This window comes from Dendrobates tinctorius, unplaced genomic scaffold (genome assembly GCF_039654945.1).
Source record: "Dendrobates tinctorius isolate UK_male_01 unplaced genomic scaffold, ASM3965494v1 ptg000037l, whole genome shotgun sequence".
Classification (NCBI taxonomy): domain Eukaryota; kingdom Metazoa; phylum Chordata; class Amphibia; order Anura; family Dendrobatidae; genus Dendrobates; species Dendrobates tinctorius.
The window spans coordinates 1776473-1802173 of NW_027361705.1; the positions used below are offsets into that span (position 1 = coordinate 1776473).

At 42.6% G+C, this 25701-nt stretch overlaps 1 protein-coding gene across 7 annotated transcripts in view; it reads right to left on the minus strand.

Moving 5' to 3' along the window:
• Positions 1 to 25701, minus strand: part of LOC141088011 (sphingomyelin phosphodiesterase 3-like) — an 854992-nt gene that overhangs the window by 587330 nt on the left and 241961 nt on the right. For 3 of the 7 annotated variants that reach the window (XM_073573848.1, XM_073573849.1, XM_073573850.1), the window contains 2 exons: positions 10511 to 10532; positions 8086 to 8125 (listed from right to left, as the gene is read on the minus strand). The exons of 2 other annotated variants lie outside the window; for them this stretch is intronic. The gene's annotated coding sequence lies outside the window, so the exon portion shown is untranslated. The remainder of the gene's footprint in view (positions 1 to 8085; positions 8126 to 10510; positions 10533 to 25701) is intronic. 2 more of the 7 variants (XM_073573852.1, XM_073573851.1) reach the window with 1 other exon arrangement.

Below are 25701 nucleotides of genomic sequence, written 5' to 3' on the forward strand. Positions count from 1 at the left end.
TTGCGAAAGAGAAGACTGAGAGGAGACTTAATAGCTGTCTACAAATATCTAAAGGGCTGTCACATTGTAGAAGGATCAACTTTATTCTCATTTGCAAAAGGAAAGACTAGAAGCAATGGGATGAAACTGAATGGGAGGAGACACAGATTAGATATTAGAAAAGACTTTTTGACAGTTAGAGTGATCAATGAGTGGAACAGGCTGCCACGAGAAGTGGTGAGTTCTCCTTCAATGGAAGTCTTCAAACAGAGGCTGGACAGACATCTGACTGGGATGATTTAGCGAATCCTGCTTTGAGCAGGGGGTTGGACCAGATGGCCCAGGAGGTCCCTTCCAACTCTATGATTCTATGATTCTAGACTTGTCCAGCCTCACTCAATGCACTTGCATTGAGCGAGGCTCAGCATGTCTACTTGCGATCATATGTCTGCTGCTCTCGGAGCTGGCACCAGAGAATCCCCAGAGTGCAATGTGCGCAGTGTGAAAATTCATAAGTCTGCAGTCACAGAGTGACTTCAGATTTATACCCTCAGGTCAGACAACCCTTTTAATATGGTAGTCATTTTCAGTAAGTGACAGGATACTAAAATATTCAATACTCACTAGACTAGTACCATGGCTGATGATTAATGTCAATTGCAAGTTAAAATGATTAGAATATATACATGTATTAGCTTTCTGAAGAACCTCCTGACATGCATGACTTCTGTATGGAGATCAGCAATGAGTAAGCATTATGCTGAATGTTATAGATGTTACACAATGGAACACAATACTGCTTAGTTCAGTTTATTGAACTTGGAAGCTGGAAGATAATGAAATACTTATATTGACATTGTGCACTCACTTCTAAAGCATAGGATTTTTTTCTAAATAAAACTGCTGATTCTGGAAATTTTTAACTGGTAAATGTACTTAAGATAATTTAATCTCAATAAATAGATTATGTGCTAAATAGGAAATCTGCACTCAATTTAAAAATGATGTTTTAGCACCCCAATAAGTCACTTAAAGGTGCCAGCCACTAGGTGTCTTTCTTCTGTGTAACTTGTTGGCTACTGCCTGTTGTCTAGTAATAATAATAATAATCTTTATTTTTATATAGCGCTAACATATTCCGCAGCGCTTTACAGTTTGCACACATTTTCATCACTGTCCCCGATGGGGCTCACAATCTACATTCCCTATCAGTATGTCTTTGAAGTATAGTATAATCTGTCCCTATCTGCAGAGATGTCAAGATGGATTAGAACACAGAGGAGACAACTGTTCTCTAGTCTGTAAAATTGCACACAGATATGATATGATATGGAGATGAGATTTCAGGTGATAAAGATGCCGGGAAGCCATTACATTGGACTTGTGTGGGAAATAAGGGAATGGAAATTCCAGCACCAATTAAAATGCATAAAATCCATTAAAATGCAGATGAAGATGAACGCCCTCTCAAAAAGAGTAGATGGCAAGATACAGAGCATGAAAATTAGAACAGGCCCCTAAAAAAAGAGGATAACAACAAGATAATTATAGAGGACAAAGAAAAGGCTGAAATATTAAACAGGCACTTTTCATCCATGTTCACCAATGACCTGTCTGTTTCCGGGTTCTTTCAGCAAGGCATAAATCAAAGTTCACCACCTGATATAACTAGTTTAACACAAAAAGAAGTATGCCTGCGTCTGAACAAATTAAACATTGACAAATCCCCACGAGCCAGATCACATTCATCCACGGATAGTGAGAGAATTGAGCTCAGTACTTAACAGACCACAGTATCTCATATTCTTACACTCTCTTGTAAAAGGGGTGGTGCCACAGGATTGGAGGATAGCTGACGTGGTAACGATATTTAAAAAAGTTAAGAAGGTGGATCCAGGTAAGACTAGGTTCAGATCGCGTTATGGCCATGCGATTAACGCATCCGTTACATAGCGGCACTAACGCTATGTAACGGATGAGTTGACGCATCCATTGGCCGCCATTATAGTAACGCATCCTAACGCATGCGTTACCGATGACGAGTTACTTTGTGACACAACCGCGAACGTGTTCTACCATGTTTTAGGGTGCGTTAGGTCTAACGCACAGAGAACGTAGTACAAAAACTTGGCACTCAAAAGAAAAATTGATTTGACAGTTCCTTTATTGTAAAAGGCATCCAGTTAAATATACTTCTTTTACTTCTTTAAACGTTTTCGGCCATACAATTGACCTTCATCAGAAACAGAATTTTTTCACAGTTGGTTTTAACTGAGAGGAACTGTAATGGAAAATTCCATATATTATTATTAAAGAACCACTGTCATAAGTAGGCACTATTCAGTACTGGGTATATTCATTAATAATGTGGAGAAACAGACGTCTGGGAAGCAGCAGCTACCATTCATGTAGGAAATCACCAGACCCACAGGTTTGACACCTTGGGTTATACAGGGACCGGTAGATCCAATGATTGGTGTGGGTGTCCAGAAATTTGCACTGTAATATATTCAGGAAACTATCCTGTATTGTTTGTGACAGGCATGAATGTCCACAACTGGGTGCTGTGATTCTCCAAATGGTCTGTCCTGCCAAGGGAGGCAAGTGTGTCACAGGGAGAGTGAATGCGCTGTTCAGGAGAAGCACTGGGGGTGCAGAGGAATAGCGCTTGGTCTGTGGCTGGACGCATGTGCTGCTGGTATGAAAGAGAACGGACGCATTCGCTGTGCATAGACCTGTATGACTAATGCATGGTAACGCATGGTAACAAAATGCTACCATGCATTAGCGCATACGTTAGCTTTGGTGGTTAAAAAGATGTCAAAAATGACATCAGCGTTAGCCCATCCGTTTAACGGATTCGTTAAACAGATGCCCCAAACACAATGTGAACCTAGTCTAACTGCTGACCGGTAAGTCTAACATCAGTAGTGTGCAAAGATTTTGAGGGCATTATAAGAGGTGACCTGCAAAGATATATTACAGAGAATGGTGTAATATATGACAACCAGCATGGATTCATTAAATATAGGTCGTGTTTAACCAATATGTTAGGTTTCTATGAGGAGGTAAGTGCAAATCTACAGTTAGGTCCATATATATTTGGACAGAGACAACATTTTTCTAATTTTGGTTCTAGACATTACCACAATTAATTTTAAACAAAATAATTCAGATGAAGTTGAAGTTCAGACTTTCAGCTTTCATTTGAGGGAATCCACATTAAAATTGGAGGAAGGGTTTAGGAGTTTCAGCTCCTTAACATGTGCCACCCTGTTTTTAAAGGGACCAAAAGTAATTGGACAATTGACTCCAAGGCTATTTCATGGACAGGTGTGGGCAATCCCTTCGTTACGTCATTCTCAATTAAGCAGATAAAAGGCCTGGAGTTGATTTGAGGTGTGGTGCTTGCATTTGGAAGGTTTTGCTGTGAAGGAAACACGTGGTCAAAGGAGCTCTCCATGCGGGTGAAACAAGCCATCCTTAAGCTGCAAGAAAACAGAAAAAACTCATCCGAGAAATTGCTACATTAGGAGTGGCAAAATCTACAGTTTGGTACATCCTGAGAAAGAAAGAAAGCACTGGTGAACTCATCAATGCAAAAAGACCTGGGTGCCCACGGAAGACAACAGTGGTGTATGATCGCAGAATAATCTCCATGGTGAAGAGAAACCCCTTCACCACAGCAAACTAATCACACACACACACACATTGATTTTTATATATAGAGATTAGTGACAAAATGTACAGCTGGTGGAGAAAGTTGAACTTGATGGACCTAGGACTTTTTCAACCTTTTTAACTATGTAACAGTTCCTGCGCAGATTAGACTGATGTGTGCATTAAGAGTATTTTTAACTTGTTGTGGATGACGTCAATGAAAAAACGCTTTTCTACAGGTCTTGTGTGGAGTATCAGATACACATTAAGCCTTCCCTTCAGTCTCACAGAGTGGGCTATGATAGTTTGTCCATGATATTTCAGCTCTTATAATCCATTATGGAGTGAAAGGTCCGCAGATATAGGGCCATGGGTGTTGGGAGGGGGCTGCCAACCCAACATGTCACTTTGCCTTTCATTGAGTTTTTAGATACTTGGTTTTGCCAGCAAAATAATTATATGTCTTGATCAAAGAAGGCCTAGATGTTACTCTGGGTGTAACACACTACAATAGAATTTCAGCAACAAGTAAGAGACATTTTGGTGTCTTGCAGCTGTCCAGTAAGAAATCATATAGAAAACATGCCTTGCACTGATGGATGCCCTAATCTTCACATTGATATTTATAAGAAACTATTGCTTAGCTACAGAACTATTTTCAGACAGATGCTGTATGTCCATGATAGAACACACCTCGGTTCCTCGGCTATGCATCAGTGCTTGGTATCACAATCCAGAGACTTGTCATATGAAAAGCTTTATATTTCTGAGCGAAAGCAAAACACTAAATTATGAAGCAGGAGAAAGTTCAGCAGTTCAGCATTTTGTCTGCAGAACTCCTCACAATATGTGACTTTGGCTCCACACAGCATTGACGAGTCCTCAGTGTGCCATTACCTAATGGGTTCTGTCCCCCTGTGACCAAGCAGTGCTCTGTTTTTCATTAGGAAGAAAAGCAAATGAATAAGTTGCGAAGGTAATTAACTTAATAATGCATGTGGAGAAGGAGGGAAGCAGCCTCTCTGGGATCAGAGCTCTTCTGCACCGTACTCACTTATTTGGGGCTTGGGTTTATTTACATATTTGTTTCGCTGAACAAGGAGTTAATATATTAAGCCTGTAATCTTACTGCCTGACTGATTGCTGCTTCATTTAAAGCCCATATAATCTTTTTTATTAAGGTACAGATGCATCTCAAAACATTAGAATATCATCAAAAAGTTAATTTATTTCAATTCTTCAATAAAAAAGTGACACTCACATAATATACTGTATGGAGTCATTACAGAGTGATCTATTTCAAGTGTTTATTTCTGTTAATGTTGATGATTACGGCTTATAGCCAATGAAAACCGAAAAGTCATTATCTCCGTAAATTAGAATACTTTATAACACCAGCTTGAAAAATTATTTTAAAATTCAAAATGTTGGCCTACAGAAATGTATGTTCAGTAAATGCACTCAATACTTGGTCGGGGCTCCTTTTGCATCAATTACTGTATCAATGCAGTGTGGCATGGAGGCGATCAGCCTGTGGCACTGCTGAGGTGTTATGGAAGCCCAGCATGCTTTGATAACAGCCTTCAGCTCATCTGCATTGTTGGGTCTGGTGTCTTTCATCTTCCTCTTGACTTAGATAGATAGATTCTCTTTGGGGTTAAGGTCAGACGAGTTTGCTGGCCAATCAAGCACAGTAATACTGTTGTTTTTAAATCAGGTATTGGTACTTTTGGCAGTGTGGACAGGTACCAAGTCCTGCTGGAGAATGCCATTTCCATCTCCAAAAAGCTTATCGGCAGAGGAAGCATGAAGTGCTCTAAAATTTCCTGGTAGATGGCTGGACTGACTTTGGTCTTGATAAAACACAGTGGACCTACACCAGCAGATGACATGGCTCCTCAAACCAACACTGATTGTGGAAACTTCACACTAGACCTCAAGCAGCTTGGATTGTCTGTGTCTCCACTCTTCCTCCAGACTCTGTGACCTTGATTTCCAAGGTCTAGTGTGAAGTTTCCACAATCAGTGTTGGTTTGGGGAGCCATGTCATCTGCTGGTATAGATCCACTGTGTTTTGTCAAGACCAAAGTCAGTCCAGTCGTCTACAAGGACATTTTAGAGTACTTCATGCTTCCCTCTGCTGACAAGTTTTTGGAGATGAAAATTTAATTCTCCAGCAGGATTTGGCATCTGTCCACATTGCCAAAAGTACCAATACCTGGTTTACAAACAACTGTATCACTGGGCGTGATTGGCCAGCAAACTCGCCTGACCTTAACCCCATAGAGAATCTATGGGGTATTGTCAAGAGGAAGATGAGAGACACCAGACCCAACAATGCAGACGAGCTGAAGGCTGCTATCAAAGCAACCTGGGCTTCAATAACACCTCAGCAGTGCCACAGGCTGATCACTTCCATGCCACACAGCATTGATGCAGTAATTGATGCAAAAGGATTGAGTGCATTTACTGAACATACATTTCGGTAGGCCAACATGTCGGATTTTAAAATAATTTTTTTCAAGCTGGTGTTATAAAGTATTCTAATTTACTGAGATAATGACTTTTGGGCTTTTATTGGCTATAAGCCATAATCATCAACATTAACAGAAATAAACACTTGAAATAGAGTCAAGACAAACAGAGTGATCTATCTAATATATGAGTTTCACTTTTTGTATTGAAGAACTGAAATAAATTAACTTTTTGATGATATTCTAATTTTGTGAGATGCACCTGTGTATACTCTGTTGAAGGGGATAAAACACAATTGAGTCAAAAATCTACATGGAGGCCCAATCAATTGGGCTCATCATACACAAAAGTTGTAATGCACACTGTAAAAAATAATTGCCGTGTGTGCTTAATCCTTTACCTAAAGATTATTAATGAGATGGCTGTTTCAACAATATAGCTGCTTCCTAAAATTCATAAGAATTCCTGTACTCCTCTTGAAACCTCTCATATCATGTAGGGGCAGCCTAAGAAAAAACATTAGCAGATATATTGATGCACATGATACATCAGAAATTGAACGGGCTACATATTGAAGAGCATTTGATAACATGTGATCTGGATCATTAAATTGCTGTATGTGAACATCAAACATACGGATGGTATACAAGCGGCATCCTTTTTGCTCCAAATGTGCAATATAAAAATGGGTTGGCTGAGTTTGCTTGATTTCCTACTGACACATTTTTTATTTGGTTTCACTGGGACTTTCTACATCCACCTCTAGGGGATTGCAATGGGGATGGCTTGCGTGCCCTCATATATAAATCTCCTTCAGTGACATCTTTTCCATGTCAATTGTCACCTTTTTGAGGAACTTTTCCATTCATTTGTTAATTTTCTGTAGTGCTGGCTCTTAATGTTTAACTTTAACCAAATTATATAAAAAATGATATAGTGAGATCTCAACCAATTTGCAAACCAAAAGATATAATAAAATGTCCTGAACCCATTAACAGTTTAGGAACGGAAGGATCCCTTCTTATCATTAACACCAGCACATCAACTTTGGGCAAGACAGATAATATGATAGCAACTAAGCAACTGTTAATACAAAAAATAGACTTTTCTAAATCCAAGTTAGGAATAGCTTATTGGACACACACAGTACCAAACCTTCAGATGGGTGATGGCTTTCAGTCTCTGTTAATACCAGCTAAATACCTGCCATCTGTCTTATATTGGGATATTATATCATTGCCTGACTACTATACACTGGGTCTTATTTGAAATTCTTTCACAAGAAATGGAACATAAAAGAAAACCAGAAAATAAACTATTATTTTACATTTCTGCAGCTACACGGAAATCAATACTACAATGCCGTATAATGACCTCCGCACCCACCAGTAGACCATTCCTTGAGAAAGCTACTGTACATTCATTTTCTGTATGGACTGGATTGAATTCATAAAAGAGAAAAAAAAGGAGCAATTCTTTGGTATATGATAAAATTTTATACAACTGCTGCTAAGCTATATTAAAAGCAAAGGGTAACAATGCTTTGGTTAAACAAGCTGATATCTTGAACAAACAATAAGTGGTTCTACTTTGTTTTAGTCTTTAATATATAAAACATATCATACATTGAAATATTTCTTCCTAACTGAAGAGAGTCCTAGTGTTCACAACCACATTCCCATCCTCCTTTATTTTTCCCTCCCCACTATATATAGTCATGGTGTTGGTACCCTTGAAATTGTTCCAGAAAATGAAATATTTTCCCAGAAAATTTTTGCCATTACATATTTTCTTAAAGACATGTTTGTTTCCTTTGTGTGTATTAGAACACAAAAAACAGAAATAGAGGAAATTTGACATATGTAAGTTTACACAAAAGCCCCAAATTCTGCCAAACAAAATTGTTGGCACATTTCCAAAATTGTGGGTAAAGAACTTTGCTTTAAGCATCTGATGTTCATTCAAACTCACCTGAGGCAAGTAACAGATGTGGGAAATATGAAAATTACACCTGAAACAAGAAAAAAAGGGTGATAAGTTGACTCCATCTTTGATTTGTGTGTCAGTGTGTGCCACACTAAGTATGGAAAACAGAAAGAGAAGAGAACTGTCTGAGGACTTGAGAACCAAAGTTGTTGAACAATATCAAGAATCTCAAGGTTTACAAGTCACTTTACAAAGGTTTTGATGTTACTTTTTCCATGATGCTCAATAAAATCAAAAAGTTCACAACCCATGACAAAATAGCTAATCTCTCTGGATGTGGACAGAAAATAAAAGAATTACGAAAGATTGCAATGCAAGATATTCAAGATGGTGGATAAGCAGCCCCAATCAAGTTCCAAAGTAATTCTAACTGCCCTGCAGGCTCAGGGTCAGTGCAAGCCATCCATCGACACTTTGAATTAAATGAGAAGCTATGGCCGGAGACCCAGGAGAACCCCACTTCTGACACAGAGAAATAAAAAAGCTAGAATGCTGTTTGCCAAAATGTTCGGGAGTAAGCCAAAATCATTCTGGGAAAGTGTCTTGTGCACAGATGAGACCCAGATAGAGCTTTTTTGTACAGCACATGATTCTACTGTTTACCAAAAATAGAATGCATCCTACAAAGAAAAGAACACAGTACCTATAGTCAAATATGGTGGAGGTTCAAAGATGTTTTGGGGTTATTTTGCTGCCTCTGGCACTGGGTGCCTTAACTGTGTGGAAGACATCCTGAAATCAGAAGATTACTAAAGAATTTTGGGTGGTAATGTAGTGCCCAGTGTCAGAAAGCTGAGTCTGCATCCTAGGTCATGGATCTTCCAGCAGGACAATGACCCCAAACATACTTCCCTCAAACAAAACTCTGCTGCTAACTATAGACTTGTATCTAATCTTCCCTTCATCTCTAAAGTCCTGGGACACTTGGTCCACTCATGTCTAACCCACTATCTTTCAGATAACTCTCTTCTTGTCCCTCTACAATCCGGTTTCCCGCTCTTTACACTCTACTGAAACTGCGCTCACTAAAGTTTCTAGTGATGTACTAATAGCTAAATCTAACGGTCACTACTCCATGCAGATTTTCCTGGCTCTCTCTGCAGCATTGGGCTCTGTGGGTCACCAGCTCCTCCTCACTATGCTATGCTCTATTGGCCTCAAGGACACTGTTCACTCCTGGTTCTGCTCCTACCTCTCTGACCACTCCTTTACTGTATATTTCACTGGCTCCTCTTCCTTTCCTTTTCTGTTTACTGTCGGCATTTCTCAAGGATCACTCCTAGGTCCCCTTCTCATCGCCTTCCTTACAGCCCCTATTTGACAATCAATCAGTAGATTTGAGTTTCAGTACCATCTGTATGTTGATGACACCCAATTATACACATCATCTCCTGTCATCATTACTACATTACTACAAAACACCAGTGATTGTGTTACCCCCTGTCTCTAACATCAGGTCTTTCCTCTATCTGAAACAGAACCTTTCAAAAACTGAACTCCTGTTTCCTCCCTCCATGAACATGCCTATGCCCGATATTAGCATTTCTTTGTGTGGTTCTACCCTTACTCCCCAGCAACATGCCCAACATGCCTGCTGTCTTGGGGACATACTTGATTCAAATCTTTCATTCACTCCCTACATCTGATCACTCGCTCGCTCATGTCATTTACTCCTGAAAAACATTTCTAGAATTCAACCTTTTCTTACTTTCATCTCAAAAACTCTTTGCTCTTATTCATTCTCGTTTGGACTATAACAACTCTCTACTAATTGGTCTCCCTCTTACTAAACTCTCCCCTCTCCAATCCGTCCTGAATGCAGCAGCCAGGATTATATTCTTCACCAACCGCTTTACTGATACCTCTACCCTGTATCTGTTGGTGCACTGGTTACCCATCTGCTTGAGAGTTCATTATAAACTTATCACTCTTCCCTACAAAGGACTCCACTCTTCAGCACCATTCTACATCTCCTCCCTCATCTCAGTCCACCACCCTACATATGTTCTCCATTCTGCTAATGACCTAAGATTAACATCCTTAATAATCTGAACCTCCCACTCGCTTCTCCAAGACTTCTCGGATGCTGTGTCAATTCTTTAGAATGCATTTTGATTAATCCCCAATACCCACAAGTTTACGCGTTCCCTAAAAATGCGTTTCTTTAAATTGGCCTATCGTCTCAACATACTTATCTTACTATCCCTGTTTTGTCCATACAAAATTTTCTTCAAAGCCAGGACCCTCGTATCCTCTGTTTTCACACTATCCATGTAATTAATAGCCCTCTATGTCCATACTTTTACACATATTGGTTGGTTACCCATACATGCAGCATTATTACATTGATTGACTATACAATACAAGCAATTGTTACCATCCACATTCTCCTTTTTTGGCTGTGTCTTACCGTAATTCTATGCAGTATCTTTCTGTAAAAAAAAACAAACATACAGGTCACATATGGAACAGTGTGGTATCTCCGTCAGACGCCTGATCTATCTGTGGACTACAAATTGTGGCATTTCAGGCCTACATTCTACTGTATTTGCTGTCTGTTACCCTAGGTTTATACACTATTTTGGGGTAAAAAATAAATAAATACAGGCCACATATTGAACAGTGTGGTATCTCCGTCAGACGCCTTATCTGTGGGCTACAAATTGTGGCATTTCAGGCCTACATTCTCCTTTTTTGGCTGTGTCTTACCGTAATTCTATACAGTATTTTTCTGTAAAAAACAATAATACAGGCCACATTGAACAGTGTGATATCTCCGGCAAATGCCTCTTCTATCTGTGCGCTACAAATTGTGGCATTTAGGCCCACATTCACCCTTTTTTGCTGTGTCTTACCCTAGTTCTATACACTGTTTTACTCTAAAAAATATAAATACAGGCCACATATTTTACAGTGTGATATGTCCGTGACACGCCTCATGTATCTGTGGGCTACAAATTGTGGCATTTGAGGCTTCCATTCACCTTTTTTTTGCTGTGTCTTACGCTAGTTCAAAACACTATTTTGCTGTAAAAAATAAAAATACAGGCCACATATTTTACAGTGTGATATCTCTGTGACATGCCACATCTATCTGTGGGCTACAAATTGTGGCATTTCAGGCCTGCATTTAACTTTTATTGCTGTGTGTTACACTATTTCTATACACTATTTTACTGTAAAAATATAAATACAAACAACAAATTTGAAAGTGTGGTACTTCCGTGACACGCCTCATGTATCTGTGGGCTACAAATTGTGGCATTTGAAGGCTCCATTGAACTGTTTTTGCTGTGTGTTACCCTAGTTCTAAACACTATTTTGCTATAAAAAAAAATATAGGTCACATATTGAACAATTTAGTATCTCTGTAAAAATACTTCTGTTTCAAATTGTTATGGATGCTTAATGACTGTGCCTTGAATGCATTAACTACTACTACCATCATCTTCTGCCTAGAGGCAGTTACTGCACAGATAGGAATTCTGAAGAGCAGAGGGTGAATGTTTGGGCAGTGTTGTACTTTGTCTCTGGATTATGAAGGTGAAATCTTCTAGATTAAATCTTGACTGGAAGAGTCAAAGCACATGGAAGATCACGGGGCCAGGACTCGCAACTACCGTAGCCTGGTGTTCCTGTGACAGATTCTGACAATCCATCACCTACTAATACTGAACTTGTTGGATAAGAACATCAAAAAGGAGCCCCTGCACTTTTTAGAACAGAAGCTAGAGAGTTTGACATTTCGGCTGGATTTCAAGTTGTGTCAATTGGAGAGCGAGGTGGTCGTAGATGTGACTTCTATGATATGGGTGTTTGCACTAGACAATCCATCTCATATGTTATTGAATCAAAATCTGGTTTTGCTCATAACTCTATTCAGCAGTGCACAAACTATGTTAAATTGATAACTAGACCCCAGTGGGTCTTGTCAGAGTGCCATGTTGACTACAGTCCACAGATGTAATGTAGATCCCTAATCTCACCTCTACTTTACCAGCATGATGAATTAATAGGAAAAGCACGTGGTTTTGATGGCGCTGTCCTTTTCTTGCCAAAAGAAACTAAATAAGATCAATGAGGTGGTTAGCCACACACGCAATGTAGAAATAGTAAAGATTACAATTACTTTCACCAATGACTATGTTAATATTCAAGAAAAAAGAAGTGTGTACAAAAAATGGCCACGATCATCATGAAAAAATTTCAAATATTAGAAACAATACATTTTATTAAAGCATGATTACACAGGATCACACATACAAGGTACAGACCACATGTTAAAAGCAATTAAAAAACCATTGAAGGTATAAAACATAACACCTGAAGGACCGGTTAGGTACCTTGCAGCTATCTCCACTGTGTGCACCAGACGTATCAAAAATAACGCAACATTGAACAAATGACAATCAGTCAACAGTCTAAGTGAAGTAAATTACCCCAAAAACAGACAAAATATTCAAGTCCAGTGGCTAAAGCTGCGCTGAGAGAACCTCAATAGAGCAAATGCAAAAGACCCTAAACAATGGGGTCAGTTTAGCTATAGGTTTAAATATAAGGACTATAGCATATGGTAAAAGCCATTTAGGGGTAAAAGAAGAAGGCAGCATAAAGCATATAGGTGGATGCGGAGATACAAATATTCAGTCACAGTATGTTGTGTGGAGAGAGGAATCCCATGCGTATCGTCACTAAGCATGGCTTCCTCAGGGAAAAGAGTGGGTTATCTATCAAGTACCAGGTTTATATAACCCCAAAATATCAATTACCTGTAAGTCAGGTATCAAAATAGAGGAAGGGGAGGACTTTCAAGGAGATCAACCAGTGTGCAGGCATTATGGAGTCACATATAGGAAGTACATGGTATAAGACCATGGTCACAGAAAAAAAGTCAAGCACAGGACCTGTTAGTCACATGTCAACACCCGTGCAATGGCAGGGTGATAAGCCAGAGAGCCTATGAATCATAGGCTTGGATCTGCGTGTTTGAAAGAATATAGATGAACAGGACCTTCCGGTCACATGTTCGCACATGTGTTAAAAAAAAAAAAGAAGTCAGAGGATAAAGCCCTTAAAGGACATAAAGAAACCAGCAAGCCATATGGCCAAGTGGATACAGGCCACATATCGTGAAGTCCACCAATGCACTAGGTGGACTTGAGCTCGCCACCACAAGGGTTTTTTTTCTTCCGTTTTTTTCCTTCCCTTCTTTTACCAAGTTGCATATAACCAATGAAAGTAATAATTAATAATTATTTAAACATTCACTAATGCATGTGCGTATAATGCATGGCAAAGGCAGGGCAAAATGGTAAAACCCTAAAGTGTGGCAAAATTATGGTAAAAGTAATGAAGTATGACATAAATGTGTTTTGTATGACAGTGACAGAAAAAAAGACATAAAAATACTGGAACTGATGGAGCAGAGTATCAAGAAGATCAAACAAATCCAAGGGCCAAACAAGCGGTCATAGTCATAAAGAAGGGTCCAGTTATAAATTAATGTTTCAGTTCGTATTCAATACAAAAGTGTAAACGACTTTATTATATTTAAATTGTTTGTTTTTTTTTTAAATAGCAAAGTATAAAAAGTAAGTCCAAGATTTGATCAAAGTAAAGATGGTGCACACAGAAAAACACATGTCCAAAGAGACACAGTAAGGTACAATTAACAAAATATATGCGAGAGAAAAAAAAACAAACAAAAAAATTAATATAGATGTCCTAGTGGATGGCTTACACAGTAAAATATCAGTATTTGCAGATGATACAAAACTATGTAAGGTAGTTAACACAAAGGACAGTTTGCAACTACAGACATATTTGAGTAAATTGGAGAATTGGGCTGAAAAATGGCAAATGAGGTTTAACACAGATAAGTGTAAGGTTATGCACATGGGAAGGAGAAACAGATGCTATAATGACTTACTAAATGGGAAACTGCTGGGGAAATCAGACATGGAAAAAGACTTAGGCATCTTAGTCAATAAGAATCTAAATTGGAGTGCCCAGTGTCAGGCAGCTGCCACCAAAGCAAATAGGGTCATGGGATGCATTAGAAGAGGTCTGGGGACACGAGATGAAAACACAATTCTCCCTCTGTACAAATCAATCGTTAGACCGCACTTGGAGTATTGTGTGCAATTTTGGACGCCGGTGCTCAAGAAAGACATTACTGAACTTGAAAGGGTTCAAAGGCGGGCTACTAAAATGATAAATGGAGTTGGTTCACTACAATACCCAGAAAGTTTATCAAAATTAGGTCTATTTACTCTAGAAAAGAGAAGACTTAGGGGAGACCTAATATATATGTACAAGTATATCAGAGGGCAATACAGAGATCTCTCCAATGAACTGTTTGTACCAAGGACTGTGACAAGAACAAGGGGGCATTCTCTTCGTCTGGAGGAAAGACAATTTCTGCACCAGCATAGAAGAGGGTTCTTCACGGTAAGAGCAGTGAGGCTCTGGAATTCTCTTCCTGAGGAAGTGGTGATGGCCAACTCACTGAATGAATTTAAGAAAGGAATGGATGCTTTTCTCATGAGTAACAGTATAGAAAGTTACGAATAACATAATATTATAGGTAGATGGTTGACCCAGCTTAGGGGAAGGAATTTTTTTCCCTATGGAGAAAATTGGCTTCTACTCTGTGGGTTTTTTGCCTTCCCCAGGATCAACAATGCAGAACGGCTGCACTAAAAATAGGCTGAACTAGATGGACATAAGGTCTTCCTTCAGCATTCAAAACTATGTTACTATGTCTTCTGGAAAGGGTAAGTATCCACGTCCAATGTCCGGGGCCTGATTAGGTACTGACAAGCCAAGGAAGGATGATGCAGTCACAAAGAAGACATGAATGGAAGTAGATGTCTTCAAGAGTGGGTAAGTATCCACGACTTAGATCCAGAATTCAGTTTAGCATCAGCGGGCCGAAAAAGGCAAGAATCGCAAGAAGTTGATTCTATGAAAAAAGGTATGTGAAATATTAATGATCATGTCTTATAAAAACCTGTGAAAAGAAGCTCCTCATTAAGGCCCCTGGGTACTAAACTATTAAGGTCGTGGATCTGTTTGGATTCCTGCCTAAGAAGTTCATCTGTGGTGTTGCCACCTCTAATGGATGTCCGGACAAAGTCGACAACCATGACTTGTAATTCGCTACATGTGGCATTATGGAAGTCTAAAAAGTGAGATGCTACCGAAGTGATGGGCTTACCAAGCGCATTATCCTTCCTGGCACAAGCAATATTGCAGGTATGCTGTTGGACTAGTTCTTGACTAGTCTGGCCCACATATACATTTGGGCAACCACAAATACCGTAAGAAGATAGAAAATATTCCTTGTTCGGCAATTGGAATAGAACGTTATCTGAATGAATTGGAGCAGAAAGAGATGGAATAGATACTGTGTTGTTGGAAACCACATAAAGGCAAATAGTACAATTGCTACCAGGATATGTGCCTACTAACCTGATGCCTCTCCCCAAGGAAACTGTAGGTCTTTTAAAGTGACTTGTGCAGAGTATATCCCTCAAATTTCTCGCTCTTTTGGCAACAAGTTTTGGAGATTTGTTGATAAAGGGAGTCACCCTAGGTTCACTGAGGAGAAAAATATAATTCCTTTCTAAGATCCTCTATATGTCATTCCAATGGTTGTTAAAGGGAGTGATAACATTAATCGTGTCTGAATGCTGATGAAGGCGTGGTCTCAAAAGATCTTTCCGATCCACCTGTGTGGAAGCCTCAAAGGCCCATGCTATTAACTTGTGAGGGCAGCCTCTGGCCTTGAAACGAGATGTCAAATCCTTCGCTTCCCTGCAAAAATCCTCAAGATCGCTGCAATTCCAACATACTCGAAAAACTGTCCTTTTGGAATACCAAAATGAACATGTCTGGGATGAAAGCTAACATACTATAATAAGCTGTTAGTTGAGGTAGTCTTTATAAACAGAGTGGTACTAATTTCACCCAGTTGGTTACGAATTTTCAAGTCAAGGAATTCCACTTCAGTCGACGACATACTGTAAGTAAGGAGAATATTCCAAGGGCTATGATTTAAGTCTGCGATAAATTGATGACATTCTTCAGCAGAACCTGACCAAAAATAACAGAATATCGTTGATGAAACAAAACTATCTGATCACATGTTTACTGAAAATGGGTGTTTAGCATATATAAGCATCCTCCCACCAACCCAAAAAGAGGTTGGCATAGGAGGGAGTGCACTTGGCACCCATTGCGTTGCCAGAGATTTGTTTATAATAGGTGCGGTCAAAGACAAAGTAGCTATTATTTAGTACAAGTTGCAGCAAATCAAGTAGGAAAGAATCATGGAGTCAGTCACCTGAACTGTTGCAGTCCAGAAAAAAAGATACCGCCCATACCAATGAGTTACCACACACTTCACCAACTTGCTTTCACTTTTCCAACATTATATTCCGAAGCCTTGAAGAATATGATGAATATATTATGAACCAAATGGGTATGAATAATTATCACCCAAATGATGTTACAGAAGTCAGAACATACACAACCTGTGTGGCAATGATTTACTCCCGAAATTTTGAAGTATGAGACTAGTATCATCTTGTGGATTGATGTGAGCCACAAAGTCCTTCAAAGTGAAACTGTTCTGGATGTAACATACAATTTGCTCTAGAAAATTAGAACATGCCTTCTATGATGCTTACATTAAAGAACTGATTGGACAGATAAAAACAGACTCAGGAAGATCGGGCAGCGGGTACCTGTGCTGAGCTGGATCCGAACTGTCAAGGCTGCGTCCTCTGGGGAAGGAATAGTGGAACAGACAGGCCCCATTACCCAGGAAAGGGGACGTGTTTAGACAGAGAACCTGGCCAGAAGATGAGGGAAAAAACATGCAAAGCCGTCAGCATGTGAGCAGCAAGGGGGGCAGTGTACTACGCACCTGAAGAGCCAGCGCTGCGACGGATTTCAGCAGACAGACCCGGTGACTTAGAGGCAGGGGGGTGAGCCTAAGAGAAAGAGGGCATGACAGCAGAGTTTTTTTGGTGGGGACAAGCAGCGCATAGGAGGCTGAGCAGCGTGCTCCGTTCATAGAGGACTGGCGCCATGAAAAACTGTTCCTGTCGGCTCCCGCCGCTAAAAGCGGTACTACCAGAGAGCAAGGCACCATGTGCCCAGTGACCACCAGAGAGCGAGGCGCCGTGCACTCTGTGACCATGAGTACAGCGAACGTGCGCAGTAGAGAGAGCCAGTTCGTGCCACATGTCCAGCTTGGATAACCAATAATTATAAGGCACAGAGGAATCATGAATCATAGAATCATAGATTCTATGAATGATTCCTCTGTGCCTTATAATGGAGGATGTTGGTACTGTCAGCAAGGTACCCCCTCAGCAAATTCCCAAACTTTGCACTCCTTATCAGAGTACCCGCGCCTCAGGGCCAGGGCAATGGGAGAGTCTGAGAAAACTCTCCCATAACTTTGCCAATGTTCCACTGCCTCTGCTGGATTGGAGTTGTGTCTCTCACACCTGTACTTTGGTTGTCCAACGAACTGTGACCTCTGCAGCCAGCATATTGAGATGGGAATTTTTTTAATAATACCGCAAGAAGGGCCCTCTCATACTGCAACATTTTAGTACACCTGTCTGACTCTGGAACAAGAGATATCAAGTTCTCCTATTAGCGTGGGTCTAGAAGTGTCACCAATCAGTGTTGCCGGTCAGCCAAAATTTGGAGAACGCAAGGGTCACGGAAAAGACAGTGTAATATAAACTCAACCAATGCGTGCCAGACTAACCTCTGCACAATCATTGAAAATACATCATTGTAAATACACCCTTGCACTTTGTATCTCCCCCACCTCATTGTAAATTGTAAGCTCTCATGAGCAGGGTCGTTTTCTTTTGCTTTAATTATTGCATTATTGTTAACGTTCTTACTTAGGACTGTTGTGTTAGAAAATGTTAAACTGTAAACATGTTGGTGCTATATAAATAACGATTAATAGTATTATTAGAAAACAGAGAAGCTGGTGACTCTAATTATGACATCATCACTGCTCACCATCTTGGTGGATTCCTCAAAGTTTGAGAGAATGATACATATGTCTGACATCCATGTCCACTCCTGAGATCTTATGTGTAAAGTCTGAACTGAAAAGCGACAGCCTTGTTGATGCTGGTAGTCAACAACTGCCCTCTTCTGCTCACAAATCCTTTCCAACATCTGCAGTGTAGAGTTCCAATACGTTCAGTCGGTGAGTCGTAAGCTGCAAACGCTGCTGAAGCATGGCAAGTGCGGCTGAAACTGTAGCTGACTTTTTAAAATGGGCACGCAGGGTGGCGTACTTTCACAAGCAGATCCAGCAGCTCCGGGTTGCTTATGAGAAACCATTGAACAATGAGCTTAGGCACATGGGCCAGGCATGGTACGTGTGTGAGCTTGCCTCGCCTCAGAGCCGACACCAGATTCCGGCCATTGTCAGACACGACCTACCTGGCTGTAGGTTCAGCGGTGTCAGCCACAGATCTGCCTGCTTTTTCAGAGCTGTCCACAACTCTTCAGCATTGTGCAGTTTGTCACCTAAGCATATTAACTTCAGAACAGCCTGTTGTCGCTTGGCTGAGACAGTGCTGCAGTGCTTCCAGCTTGTGACTGATGTGTTCATTTCAGAGATGGAGGCTGAAGAGGAGGAGGTGCAGGAGCTGTAGACTGGGGGCAAGCGTGATTGATGTATAGCCGGCAATCCTCGGTGTCGGGAGGACGTGTTCCATCACAATGTCTGACAGGTTCCCGGCTTCCATTATGTTAAACCAGTGTGCCGTCAGCGAGATGTACCATCCCTGCCCACAAGCACTTATTCACGTGTTCGTGGTTAGGTGGACTTTCCCAGTAAAAGCATGGTTGATGGCCCAGGTAATGTAGTGGGACACGTGCTTGTGTAATGCCGTGACGGCACACCGAGAGAAATAGTGGCGGCTGGTGACAGAGTACTTTGGGATGGACCCCAAAATCAGGTTGCAGAAAGCTTCCGTCGGCACGATCCTAAAAGGCAACATTTCGAGTGGAAGCAGACGAGAAATGTGTGAATTCAGTAATGTGGTCTTTGGGGCGTTGACTAAATATTTCCGCTTGATTTCCAAGGACTGGGGTATTGACATCTGAACTCTGCGCTGGGACAAGGACGTGGATGTGCTTGTTGATGGTGCTATTTCAGTTTGTGTACAACGACAGATGCAGGGCAGGAGGCATCTTTGCATGCACCATGGATAGGGGATATGCTTGCACGCACAACAGTGGAAGAAACAGTGCTGGTATCACTCGCAGACACTGTTCCTGGAGCCTGGTGTTCGGCCCACAAAGTCAGGTGCTTTGCTGCCATGTGCCTGATCATGCTGGTGTTGGACAGGCTGGTATTTTCGCTACCCCTGCTGATGCTGGCATGGTTGGTGGTGCAAATGGCCTGTTTGAGGTTATCACCAGACTCGGGATGACCTAACAGCTGTACTGGCAACTTCTGTCGTGTTGTTGGTACGGGAACGTTCAGTGTCTTCCTCTCCCACACCACCTCCTCACCTCGCCTGCAGGGCTTCGGTGTTCCTTAAGGCTCAGTTTTAGGACCCCTACTCTTCTCCATCTACACCTTCGGCCTGGGACAGCTCATAGAATTCCACAGTTTGCAATATCATCTCTACGCCTATGACACGCAGATTTACCTATCTAGACCTGACATTACCTCCTGACTGACCAAAATCAAACAATGTCTGACTGCTTTTTCATCCTTCTTTACTGCTCGCTTTCTAAAAGTGAACATGGACAAAACAGAATTCATCATCTTTCAACCATCTCACTGTAACCCTTCACCAGAACTATCCATCAATGTTACTGGCTGATCACTTTCCCCATTCCCGCCTGATTGTTGCCTCGAGGCGATCCTCGACTCTGCCCTCTCTTTCAAGTCACATATCCAGGCCCTTGCCTCCTCCTGCCGACTCCAAATCAAACACATTTCCTGGATCCTTACATTCCTTGACCAAGAAACTGCAAAAAAGATTTTGCAACCCCTCATCATCTCCGGTCTCAACTATTGCAACTTTGTAATCTCTGGCCTCCCCTCTAGTATTGTTGCACCACTCCAATCTATCCTAAACTATGCTGACCGACTAATCCACCTGTTTCCCCGTTATTCCCCAGCCTCTCCTCTCTAAACCCTAAAACTATAACATACAAAGCCATCCACAACTTGTCTCCTCCTTAAATCTGTGACATGGTCTCCCTGGACTTACCTACATGCAACCTTCGATCCTCTCAACATCTTCTTCTCTACTCCCCTCTTATCTCTTCTTCCCCAACCACATACAAGACTTCTGCTGTGCTTCACCCATACTCTGTAATCCTCTACCCCAACAAATCAGACTACCGCCTACCACGGACACATTCAAAACGAACCTGAAGAACAACCTCTTCTGACAAGCCTACAACCTGCAGTGATGCTCAGTCTATTGAACCGCATGACCAGCTCTACCCTCTCCTAGTGTATCCACACCTATCCCCTGTAGACTGTGAGCCCTCGCGGGAAGGGTCCTCCCTCCTTATGTACTTGCGTGTGCCTTGTATTGCTCATGTTTAGTGTACTTGTCTATGTATGCCCCTTTTTCACATGTAAAGTGTCATGGAATAAATGGCGCTAGAAAAATGACTAACAATAATATTATCATCCACCACCTCATCTTCCACTTCTGCACTCTGGTCCTCCTCCTGACTTTCTGGCAATTCTGTCTCATCATCGTCCACCTCTTGTGACACATTTCCACCGTCGCCTTCGTGTGACAGTGGCTGCTCAAACATTTGGACAACACTACATGGGATATCATCTTGCCCCGTGCGAGAGGCCAAAATCTATAAATGGTAAAGTGAACAGCTCTTGAAAGTGTCCAAGTGTGGGATCAGTTGTCTACAGGCTATCAGCATGGTGGGAGGAAAGAGGATCAGGGTGAGGAATATGCGGTCTCGACTCACGGCTACTCAGGTTTGACCATGTGGAAGACAGGGTGCTGGTGGTGGTGGCAAAGTGACTGGTGGTGGCAAAGTGTCTGGAAGCATTATCCGCTATCCAAACAACAACCTTTTGACACTGCTGTGGGTTCAATAGGTGGTGTGCTGATGCGTTCCTCTAGTAATTGGGACAGGAAGGTCGAGAGAGATGTGTTTGGTGTGGCCCAATTTCAGCTTGCCCACAGCCTCAGCATGCACCATCGACATCACGTCCACTTCCCCGTCCCTTGCCACACGCCTTTCCCCTTTTAAATGTACTACATTATTTTCCATGTTCACACCAAATGGCTGAATTTGGAGCCAGCTTATATGTTATACGTGTGTGGGAAACCCACAGTTTAAAATATCTGGCCTGTAGGTAAAAAAAATTTTCATCAAACTGGTGTCAATAACTTAAGTAAGAGAAAGGAAAAACAGTTCAATGGAGGACTCAAATGCCACAATTTGTAGCCCACAGATAGATGAGGTGTCTGATGGAGACATGCCACTCTCAAATATCTTGCCTGTATTTTTTTTTTTTGGGGGGGGGGAGAAAGATTATGTGAATAAGTAGGCTAACCCAAAACCAAAAGAATAAAAAGCGATGGAGGCCTGATACCTTATGCATATTAAAACTGAACTGGGTCACATGATCAAGCCTGGGAAGAGAAGTTTATCCCTTTTTGTGCTGCCTGTCAGCAGGTCTCACAATCTATTTAAAATGCCCAGTCCACATAAAAATGGTGAGCATTTATATGAAAACATACAATATACATGGTATCCCATAGAAATGGCTTCTTCGTAGGATAAGACACATCCTCCACATCTCTTCAGACACCACCACCAGAATACCAGGGTGAATGTGTTCCGTGATGCAACAGCCACGTTATTGTTTGCAAAGGGATAATTGTGGTCTCAGCACAGTTCACCTATCGTTTCTTGTGTCTCTCCCCCTCCCAATGAGGAGTACAAATAAATATAAATTACTAAAAAGTTATAGGGTTGTACAGGAAGAGCAAATAGATAGTCGATATTCTGATGCCAGACTCCTTCAAACATCAACTACCTGCTAGTGTTCATCACCAGCGTTAAACAAAAACCAAAAAGAAAAATATATATATTTTTTAAAGGCGTCTCTGGGCCCATATGTGAATTGTGAATCTCTGTTATTACAGTCTCCTAGTTGTGTTGGTGTCATCAGACCTTAATCTTAAATGCAGGTGGTTGGATGATTGCTGATGACCCTGAGGATTTAAAGAGTGCTTTTAACATAGTATCAGGATCAACTTCAGCTGGAGGATTTTAAGCAACACTGGAGGAGGAGGAGTTTGTGTTTCTTTGACAGTAACCTTCCTTCTTTGATGGGTTGTCACTTAATCTTAGAAGCATGGGCTGGTCGGATGTTAATATCACACTACTGTCATGGTCACGTGTGTCAGGACGCAGATGATGCCGCAAGGCGAACCCATAACACACGTGACCCTGGATACACCGCCTCCAGTGGGGCGCATTTAAATAATAAAAACGTGCAGATGGATACGCCGCCTCCACCTGGTGAATTTAGGTATTACACGTTATACATACAATATCTGGAAACACCGCCTCCAGTAAGGCGCATTTAAATAATAAAGGGGGGAACCTCGGTAACTTTAACAATGGTGGGCCCTGCAATAGGGAAAAGGGAATTGGAGACCTCCTGAGCTCCCCTGAGCCAGTGCCTGCACTCCTAACGTTCCCTATGCCGGTTTCGCACAGGGCGCCGCACGCGTACCTCAACGCCCTAGCTCGCCCTGACCCTAAACCCTCACTAGGGAATAGGTCGGTGCGGAACCTAATCCCACCACTGCACTAATAACACACATGAGGAAAGAGACAATACAGGGGAAACACCACTTAGCTTTGCTCTGTTGCGTGCGCTACTAGCAACAGAGCCCTCCACCTGAGTGCATCTTCTCCTCCACCCGGATCCATCACCATAACAGGATCCTTCACCTTAGTGCAACCTTGGAGCAGAGTCCAACACCAGTTGCAGCTGCTTAGAACCAGAGTCCCAAGGATGAGTTCAGCTGCTGACACGAAGTCGAGCATGCTTGAGTCCAGCTCAGCGGCCAAGTCCCACATGGTGAGTGCCACTCTCCATAGTCGCCACTCCACCAGCCCATGCAGACACTTCCCGCTGACACCATCACTGCGACTCCACCACGCCATGCCAGCCCTTCGTCCAGACACCATAGCTGAAACACATCCCCCCTGGCTAAGCTGCGCAGGACTCCTCACCAGCTCCATCCTTCATCCAGGCTCTCCAAAAACAGAGTGAACACAAACTCACAATATCACAGGCAGTGATTGCACACCTCTAGCACACCTTTATAGGGTGTAACACCTGATACATGATTAAGTGCACAAAACCTAAAGTGCAATATCAAAACCACCACCGGGGACAGTCAAGACACCTTGGAACTTTCCAAAGTAAAAAAAATTCACCCAGTGATTTAAAACTGTCAGATCACTTCAGATCATGACAGTACCCCCTCCTTAATGAGGGGCCTCTGGACCCTCAAGACCACCCCTCATTAGGGAAACACCTACAGCGGGGACGCCCAGACCCTGAGTTCACCCCACCATTACCTGACACTTCAGGTTTATGACAAACGCACCGCTGGTATTGGCAATACATGTTCATTTTGGAGGCACCACTCATCTCCACAGCGCCGACCTGGGGAACGAGTTTATGTATGTGTATGTTTGTTTGTTATGAGCTGATCAGACTCCACAACACATTTCCAAGATGTTTTTTAGTGGCACACATACACGCTCGTTCACACACAGGTCCGGACCTGAACGTTTATTACACACATTCGTTTGTCATTTTTTGGTGAACTCACTCTGGACTTGACAACAGAGGCGTCCCCCTGTGTCACCACACTCACACCCCCACTATTCACCAAGGGACACCACCCTCCAACCCTTTCACCATGAGGACTGCGCCTCCTAGGGTTGGTTAATGGAGAGGGTAGAGATTTGTCCCTACTCCCCCGCAGCACACCTGCTGCACACACCAGGAGGAGAAGGAGAACGGGAAATGGAGGAAATATACTCTCGCTGGTCGCCTCCACACGACCAGGAGGGCGGCTTCTTCAATGGCATAGAAGATATGGCGTAAACCCCGCGGACTATCACACCAGTCAGCTCATCTCAGGGGCGTACCCCTTCACCTCGGGGAATACCAGGCAGCTCCGTGGGGCACCATTCCTCCCACCTGCCTGGGTGCGCCCGCCTGCATGAACCAGTCCCGCTCCCCAGCAGCGACTCTAGGGGGTTTTAGTACCATAGCCGCAGGAATATGGAGGAAAATATATATACTCGCTGGTCGCCTCCACACAACCAGGAGGGGCGGCATCGAAGATTTGGCATGAGCCCCGCGGACTATTCACCAATCTGCTCACTACAGGGACGTACCCCTTCACCTCGGGGAAAACCAGGCAGCTCCGTGGGGCACCATTCCTCCCACCTGCCTGGGTGCGTCCTCTGTAAGAGCAAGTCCCGCTCCCCAGCAGCGACTACACACCTAGTCTGCTCACCACAGGGATGTACCCCTTCACCTCGGGGAATACCAGGCAGCTCCGTGGGGCACCATTCCTCCCACCTGCCTGGGTACCTCCCCGTGCGAGAGCAAGTACCGCTCCCCAGCAGCGACTCTAGGGGCTTTTGCCAGACCGCAGCCGCCATTTTTTTTTTTCTCTCAGGTTATCTGAGCAGAGGCCCCAGACCGTGATAACTGCTGCTGCAGCGGCTCTAAACACCTTGCCGCTCCCCACTCACATCAGTGAGGCCCGGCAGCAATTACTCAGCGGTCTCCACATGGCCAAAGCTCACCAGAAAAAAAAACCTGTAAGGCCTGTGATAATGTCATGGTCACGTGTGTCAGGACGCAGATGATGCCGCAAGGCGAACCCATAACACACGTGACCCTGGATACACCGCCTCCAGTGGGGCGCATTTAAATAATAAAAACGTGCAGGTGGATACGCCGCCTCCACCTGGCGAATTTAGGTATTACACGTTATACATACAATATCTGGAAACACCGCCTCCAGTAAGGCGCATTTAAATAATAAAGGGGGGAACCTGGGTAACTTTAACAATGGTGGGCCCTGCAATAGGGAAAAGGGAATTGGAGACCTCCTGAGCTCCCCTGAGCCAGTGTCCCTGCACTCCTAACGTTCCCTATGCCGGTTTCGCACAGGGCGCCGCACGCGTACCTCAACGCCCTAGCTCGCCCTGACCCTAAACCCTCACTAGGGAATAGGTCGGTGCGGAACCTAATCCCACCACTGCACTAATAACACACATGAGGAAAGAGACAATACAGGGGAAACACCACTTAGCTTTGCTCTGTTGCGTGCGCTACTAGCAACAGAGCCCTCCACCTGAGTGCATCTTCTCCTCCACCCGGATCCATCACCATAACAGGATCCTTCACCTTAGTGCAACCTTGGAGCAGAGTCCAACACCAGTTGCAGCTGCTTAGAACCAGAGTCCCAAGGATGAGTTCAGCTGCTGACACGAAGTCGA